We start from the raw sequence: 8,798 nt of genomic DNA, 5'->3' as shown, positions 1-8,798 counted from the left end.
CACCTCACCTTGTGAATGTGTGTGTGTGTGTGTGTGTGTGTGTGTGCGTGTGTGTGTAAAAGACAAATGAAGAATAGTAACACAAACATCTCAAAAGATCCCACGCTGAGTTTCGTCCCCTCATCTTTACGCGGCAAAGCTCTGCGGCTCTTTCTGGAACTTCTCCTTCAGTTTTTTTTTTTTGTCAAACTTCAAACACACAAAGCACCTCGCAGATGAAGACCTCAAGAGGACAAGGACTAACAGGTGGAAGGTGCCAAAGACTGTGAGGGACGATGCTGCTCACTGGACTCGGTGGTTGTATAGACCCTTCCCTTCCCGGGGACCTCAAACATGGACTTAACCCGGGGACCAGGGTCTCGGTGAGTTAGCCCCGTGTCGCCACCTCGGGGTCCTCTATCTTCAGGAATTAACGGTAGAAAGCAACAAGGTGGAGGTGTCCTCATGCAAACCTTCAGGAAGCACAGAAACGAGTCCAATAAAAGACGTGCGCAGGAAATCCGCCGACTATCTACTGTGATGTCCTCTCATACCACCTTCGACGCGCTAGACCCGCCCATCTCACCTGCACCTGACCCCCGCCCCCTCACACCTCCAACCTTGTAGTCCCGTCCTACCCACGTGGGACAGGTCAGGTGCGTGTGGGTCTGCGTGTGACAATCAGTGCGCGTGTTTGTATATTCCGTGTTCAACATGTGCGTTTTTGTCGGTCAGGCTTTTGAAAGGAAGATATTTTTATGGTGACTGTGTTCTATTTGATGATCTATTTATGTAATAAACATGTGACTAAAGTGACCTCGACTCTGGTTCTTATCGATCACGCGTTAATAAAGTCAACCCTCCTGAAGAGTTCTGAGTCTGGCGCCTTCTTACTACCGCGGTGACGAGAGGTCGGACCAGACCGACGGTGTCCAAGGTCTTTCTGACTTTGTGGTAAGATATTTCTTTGTTCACAATGCTCAGAACAAGCGTTCTTAGTGGAGTTTGAATATCTTTTTTTATCGGATAAAGGGAAACTTTAGAAACACATTTTCTCATTCAGCCGATCACAACCGGACTGTTCGGTTTGTCTCAGAAGACGTTTCGCCTCTCATCCAAGAAGATCCAAGCAATCTAAGGCTAGATCCGACTAACCTACATTTAAGGCTCGATCTGACAAATCTAAGTCTAAGGCTCGATCCGACCGACCTAAGGTTCGATCAGACCGATCAAAGTCTAAGGTTCGATCAGACCGATCTAAGTCTAAGGCTAGATCTGACCAACCTAATTCTAAGGCTAGATTTGACCAATGTAAATCTAAGGCTAGATCTGACCAATCTAAGTCTATTCCTTGATCTGACCAATCCAAGTCTAAGGCTCGATCTGACTAATCCAAGTCTTAGGCCCGATCCAACCAAACTAAGTACAAAGCTCTATCTGACCAACCTAAGTCTAAGCCTCGATCTGACCAATCTAAGTCTAAGGCTCCATCTGCTCAATCTTTGGCTGGATCTGACAAATCTAAGTCTATTGCTTAATCTGACCAACCTAAACCTAAGGCTAGATCTCACCAGTCTAAGGCTTAATCTGACCAATCTAAGTCTAAGGCTCGATCTGACCAATCAAAATGTAAGTCTAGATCTGACCAACCTAAGTCTAAGCCTCGATCTGACCAACCTAAGTCTAAGGCTGGATCTGACTAATCTAAGTCTATTGCTTGATCTGACCAATCTAAGTCTTAGGTTCGATCTGACATATCTAAGTCTATTGCTTGATCCGACCAACCTAAGTCTAAGGCTAGATCTGACCAATCAAAGTCTAAGCCTCGATCTGACCAATCTAAGTCGAAGGATCGACCTGACCAATCTGAGTCTAAGTCTAGATCTGACCAATCCAAGTCCAAGGCTTGATCCAACCAATCTAAGTCTAAGGCTGGATCTGACCTATTTAAGTCTAAGGCTCGATCTTACCAATCTAAGTCTTAGGTTCGATCTGACATATCTAAGTCTAAGGCTTGATCTGACCAATCTAAGCCTAAGGCTCGATGTGACCTATTTAAGTCTAAGACTCGATCTAACCAATTTAAGTCTAGGGCTATATCTGACCAATCTAAGTCTATTGCTTGATCTGACCTATCTAAATTTAAAGCTTGATCTGATTAATCTAAGTCTAAGACTCGATCTGCTCAATCTAAGGCTAGATCTGATTGATTTAAGTCTAAGGCTCGATCTGACCAACCCTAAGTACAAGGCTCGATCTGATCAGCCTAAGTCTAAGGCTTGATTTGACCAATCTAATTCTAAGGCTCGATCCAACCAATCTAAGTCTAAGGCTCGATCTGACCAACGTAAGTCTAAAGCTCAATCTGACGAACCTAAGTCTAAGGCTCGATCTGACCAACCTAAGTCTAAGGCTTGATCTGACCAACCTAAGTCTAAGGCTCGATCTGACCAACCTAAGTCTATGAGCATGAACTAACAAAGTCTACTCGGGTGAGAGGCGAAATCTCTTCTAAGACAAACCAAACCGTCCAGTTACGATCGATTGAATGCCCTGAGATGACAAGGACCTGGATGAATGACATGGACATAGAATCACATGTGTCCTCAGGGCATTGAGCATTGAACTGGATTGTTTTGATTATCTTGGAAGACCTTTCGCCTTTCATCCGAGCAAGTTTTATTCATCCATGCTTACGGACTTCAATGGGACAGCTCTGGTCTCAGAGCTTGGTGCCGGATCCAAAGTACTTATTGTCTACAAGAAAGAGTTTTGCTCTACTGTGGTGCAACAACAAATGAGCTAAATTCCATAAACACTTTGGAACCGGCACCAGTTTCTCTGCCGAGAACTGTCCTATCAAAGTCTGTGAGCATGAACTGAGGAAGCCTGCTTCTGAGACAACCTCAACAGTCCAGTTTGCCATTGTTTCAATGGCCTGATAAAACAATGACATGATGAATAAGAATATTATGTGTCACTTCCAAATCTGAGGTCATGGTAAGAAGGTTGGATTGCACTCTTTCAGGTTGGGAACAAGGTCTTGCCCCAGGTACAAGTGTCTTAACATCTTGTTCCTGAGTGACGGAAGGCTGGAACTGAGATCGGTAGGTGAATCAGTGAATCTGCAGTAATGTAGCGGGTTATTTCTCTGGGTGTATGTTCCTACTCTCACAAGGTTTTGGATGGTGAATGAAAGAGCAAGATCGCTGAGACAAGCGACCAAAAATGGTTTCCTTTACGGCGTGGCAGGATTCACCTCGGATCCCGGTCATCTGGAAGGATCTTAGAGTGGAGTCGCTGATCCTTTGCATCAAGAGATGCTAATTGAGGTAACTCGGGCGACCTTTCGAAGGCCTCAGCGCTGAGGTGTTTTAGGCATGCCAAGCCTGGAGAAATCTCTGGTATAGAGATATGTTTTGCTGCTGGCTGGGAACACTTTGTGTCCTCGCGGTGGAACTGGAAGAGTTGACCGGAGACTAAGAATTCCCTACTGAGTCTCCTGCGACTGGAGGAAAATGGATGGGTTGTGTTCAAGGTCTGGTCCACCGTAAGCGGTTGTAGGGACGACTTGTCTAGCTGGGGGGGGCGAGTCAGAGGCGCTTAAAATAGTTTTTTCCTTTATAGAACTTACAAAGCAAGTGTTTAAGTGTCTCTTCCATGCAAAGTGTGACAATCAAGTCGTAGATTGAAGGCGGCAAAATTGGCTAAAAAAGAGTTAGCATGCTAGCACTTAGCATGTGTCAAGTACCAAGTTACGTCATTTTAAGGCGACGCAATTGGCTAAAATTTAGCATGCCAACAGTTAACATGTGCCAATTACCAAGTTATATGACTCTAAGGTGTTCATGTGATGAATTGGCTAAAAAGGTTAGCATGCTGACAGTTAGCATATGTCAAGTACCTAGTTACGTAATTTTAAGGCAGAAAAATTGGCTAAAAAAGTTAGCGCGCTAACAGTTGGTATGTGCCAAGTACCATGTTACGTCATTTTATGGCGGCAAAATTGGCTTGAAAAAAGTTAGCATGCAACCAGTTAGCATGTGTCAAGTACCTAGTTACGTCATTTTAAAGCAGCAAAATTGGGACAAAAAAATTTAGCATGCTGACAGTTAGTATGTGTTAGGTACCAAGTTACGTAATTTTAAAGCGGCAAAATTGACCAAAAAAAAGTTGGTACGCTAACAGTTAGCATGTTTCAAGTACCGGTTGTAGGGACGACTTAACTAGCTCGGGGGCGAGTCAGAGGCGCTTAAAATTGTTTTTTCCTAAAAAAAAACTTTAAGTGTGTCTTCCTTGCCAAGTGTGGCAAACAAGTTACGTAATTTGAAGGTAACAAAATTGGCTAAAAAGTTAGCCGGCTAACACTTAGCATGTGTCAAGTACCAAGTTACGTCATTTTAATGCGGCAAAATTGGCCGAACAAAGTTAGCCTGCTAACAGTTAACATGCGTAAAGTACCAAGTTATATGACTCTAAGGTGTTCAGATGCAAACTTGGCTTAAAAAGTTGGCATGCTGACAGTTAGCATGTGTCAAGTACCTAGTTATGTCATTTTAAGGCGGAAAAATTGGGTAAAAAAGTTAGCGCGCTAACAGTTAGCATGTGTCAAGTACCAAGTTATATACTTTTAAGGATAAAAATTGGCTAAAAAAGTTAGCTTGCAAACAGTTAACATGTGTCAAGTACCAAGTTATATGACTCTAAGGTTTTCAGGTGCAAACTTGGCTGAAAACGTTTGCATGCTGACAGTTAGCATGTGTCAAGTACCTAGATACATAATTTTAAGGTGGCAAAATTGGCTAAAAAATTTAACATACTAACAGTTAGCATGTGTCAGTACCAAGTTATATGACCCTAAGGTCTTCAGATACAAACTTGGCTTAAAAAGTTTGCATTCTGACGGATAGCGTGTGTCTCCCTGTAGTTTTCAATCCTGTTCTGTCTCCCTGTAAAGTTTGATCCTGTTCTGTCTCCCTGCAATGTTTGATCCTGTTCTGTCTCCCTGTATTGTTTGATCCTGTTCTGTCCCCCTGTAATGTTCAATCCTGTTCTGTCTCCCTGCAATGTTTAATCCCGTTCCGTCTCCCTGTAATGTTTTTTTCCTGTTCTGTCTCCCTGTAATGTTTGATCCTGTTCTGTCTCCCTGTAATGTTTGATCCTGTTCTGTCTCCCTGTAATGTCTGATCCTGTTTCTGTCTCCCTGTATTGTTTGATCTTGTTCTGTCTCCCTGTATTGTTTGATCTTGTTCTGTCTCCCTGTAATGTTTAATCCTGTTCTGTCTCCCTATAATGTTTGATCCTGTTCTGTCTCCCTGTATTGTTTCATCCTGTTCTGTCTCCCTGCAATGTTTGATCTTGTTCTGTCTCCCTGTATTGTTTGATCTTGTTCTGTCTCCCTGTATTGTTTGATCTTGTTCTGTCTCCCTGTAATGTTTGATCCTGTTCTGTCTCCCTGTAAAGTTTGATCCTGTTCTGTCTCCCTGAAATGTTTCATCCTGTTCTGTCTCCCTATAATGTTTGATCCTGTTCTGTCTCCCTGTATTGTTTCATCCTGTTCAGTCTCCCTGCAATGTTTGATCCTGTTCTGTCTCCCTGTATTGTTTGATCTTGTTCTGTCTCCCTGTAATGTTTAATCCTGTTCCGTCTCCCTATAATGTTTGATCCTGTTCTGTCTCCCTGTATTGTTTGATCCTGTTCAGTCTCCCTGTAATGTTTCATCCTGTTCTGTCTCCCTGTAATGTTTGATCCTGTTCTGTCTCCCTGTAATGTTTGATCCTGTTCTGTCTCCCTGCAATGTTTGATCCTGTTCTGTCTCCCTGCAATGTTCGATCCTGTTCTGTCTCCCTTTAATGTTCGATCCTGTTCTGTATCTCTGCAATGTTTGATCTTGTTCTGTCTCCCTTTAATGTTCGATCCTGTTCAGTCTCCTTGTAATGTTTGATCCTGTCTGTCTCCCTGTAATTTCTGATCCCGTTCTGTCTCCCTGTAATGTTTGATCCTGTTCCGTCTCCCTGTAATGTCTGATCCCGTTCTGTCTCCCTGTAATGTTCGATCCTGTTCAGTCTCCTTGTAATGTTTGATCCTGTTCTGTCTCCCTGCAATGTTCGATCCTGTTCTGTCTCCCTTTAATGTTCGATCCTGTTCTGTATCTCTGCAATGTTTGATCTTGTTCTGTCTCCCTTTAATGTTCGATCCTGTTCAGTTTCCTTGTAATGTTTGATCCTGTTCTGTCTCCCTGTAATGTCTGATTCTGTTCTGTCTCCCAGTAATGTTTGATCCTGTTCTGTCTTCCTGTAATGTTTGATCCTGTTCTGTGTCCCTGTAATGTTTGATCCTGTTCTGTCTCCCTGTAATGTTTGATCCTGTTCCGTCTTCCTGTAATGTTCGATCCTGTTCCGTCTCCCTGTAATGTTTGATCCTGTTCTGTCTCCCTGTAATGTCTGATCTTGTTCTGTCTCCCTGTAATGTTTGATCCTGTTCTGTCTCCCTGTAATGTTTGATCCTGTTCTGTCTCCCTGTAATGTTTGATCCTGTTCTGTCTCCCTGTAATGTTTGATCCTGTTCTGTCTCCCTGTAATGTCTGATTCTCTTCCGTCTCCCAGTAATGTTTGATCCTGTTCTGTCTCCCTGTAATGTTTGATCCTGTTCCGTCTCCCTGTAATGTCTGATTCTGTTCTGTCTCCCAGTAATGTTTGATCCTGTTCTGTCTCCCTGTAATGTTTGTCTGCTCTTTAATGGGATTGTGCTGAACATTTGAATTAGAATCAGTATTTCTGATTCTGATTCAGGACTACTTCCTGGTGTTGTCTGAATCTGATGCCAAAAGATCAGATTTGAACCACTGTGGAGCGTTTAGACTGGCAAAAAAATGAGATCTGCGTCACTGGTCCTATAGATGCTAACTTAAACTGTGTGCGACTACCCAAGATGCTAACCCCTCATAGGCCGATAAAGCCTGCTGGTTAGCACATGTTGTTAGCGTGCGCGTGTTCAATTTGGACTTTAGTTTTTGCGTGTCGTCAAGTGAAGTGGGCCATGTTTGGGGGAGGGGGGGGCTGTTGTGGGGGACGTGATCTCACTGAGGCAGCTTTCCTGACAGCCAATCCCAGTGAAGCTGCTTGGACTCTTAGCCCCGCCTCCTCGGTCCAGCCTACTGTATAGCCCCCACATCACCACCCCTCCCCTTCCTTACTGCATACACACACACACACACACACTTCATGTCTATGCTCGATCATTGCAGGAATTTTCCACTCTGGCGAGGAAGAAGGCGGAGCCTGGTTCGGGTGCTGTTGAAGAAGCGCTCCAAATATTTCCTCCCTCGCCCGGCCTCTGATTGCCGGCGGGAGAAAGAAGGCATGAGCGCCGCCATGTGCGTTTAGCATGTGCGTCGGAGGCCCCTCTTACGTAAGCGGCCACCCCCCCCCCCCCCCCCCCCTCCACACACACACACACACACACGGCCCCGCACATACGTGGGCTGCAAATCAGGTCAGGCGAGGACGGCGGTTGGCTGAAACCGGAGACGTCTTGTTGTCCTTTAGAGGGGACTTGGACGTTTGGTTGGGTAAGCACAGGTCACGTCAGGTTTTAACGTCACTTTTTCAATGCAAACATAAATAATAATAAAAAATAAAAAACACACACAAATGTGCTAAGTTGTCCAAAGGGTACTTTACACATGCTAACAGTTTAGCATGTGTAAAGTACCACGTTATATGACTCTGAGGCGTTCAGCTACAAAAATTACCTAAAAAAAGGTTAGTTAGCATTTGTAATGTACCACGTTATATGACTCTGAGACCTTCATCTGCAAAATTAGCTGAAAAAGGTTAGCATGCTAACAGTTAGCATGTGTAATGTACCACGTTATATGTGTCTGAGGCGTTCAGCTGCAAAGTTAGCTAAAAAAGGTTAGTTAGCATGTGTAAAGTACCACGTTATATGACTCTGAGGCGTTCAGCTGCAAAATTAGCCAAAAAAGGTTAGTTAGCATGTGTAAAGTACCACGTTATATCAAGATATATATATATATATCAAGATGGCGGCGCGCATGGACGCGCTCTCCCCTTAGGTGCATTGTTTTTATTGTTTTTATATAGTTTATTGCTAGCCCAGTCAGCAACTTGCTGGGCGAAGGTTATGTACAGCCGAAACGATTTATTGGAGATTGGATTGCGGTCTGAGCAGACTATTTCGGTGGATTTTACAAGCCGACACAACATCCCGGAGGAGTTAGCACGTAGCCCTGGAGCTCCATGGCTACTGTGCCCGGCGAGGAGGAGGCGGAGGCGAAGACGCCGTGGCCGAAGGGGCGGCGTGTTAGCCAGACTAAAAATGAACCCAAACAGACCAGCGATATCCAGTCTATTCCTGGCTAATGCGAGGTCGCTCGCTCCTCATGGTGAAGAGGACAAGATGGACGAGGTGAGGCTCCGTGTAGCACAAAACACCGTGATGGATAGCTGTGCCCTATTGTTTACGGAAACCTGGCTAACGTCCTCAATCCCTGACGCTAGCATGGAGCTAACCGGTCACACAGCACACAGACAGGACAGAAACGCAGAGTCTTCCGACAAGCGGCGTGGGGGTGCACTGCTAACCTACCTAAACAACAAGTGGACTTCTGATTCAAAGGTAGTTAACAGCCACTGTTCCCAAGATCTGGAATATTTTACAGTTAAATGCCGACCCTTCCATCTAGCCAGGGAGCACTCTGCTGTCCTGATCACAAACGTGTATATAGCTCCCGATGCTAACGCTAGCACGGCGCTAGCTCTGTTGCACGATACAATCAGTGCACAACAGAACAAATA

The sequence above is a fragment of the Nerophis ophidion genome, linkage group LG08, assembly GCF_033978795.1.
Source record: "Nerophis ophidion isolate RoL-2023_Sa linkage group LG08, RoL_Noph_v1.0, whole genome shotgun sequence".
NCBI lineage: Eukaryota > Metazoa > Chordata > Actinopteri > Syngnathiformes > Syngnathidae > Nerophis > Nerophis ophidion.
Note: the sequence above shows the minus strand (reverse complement) of the source record.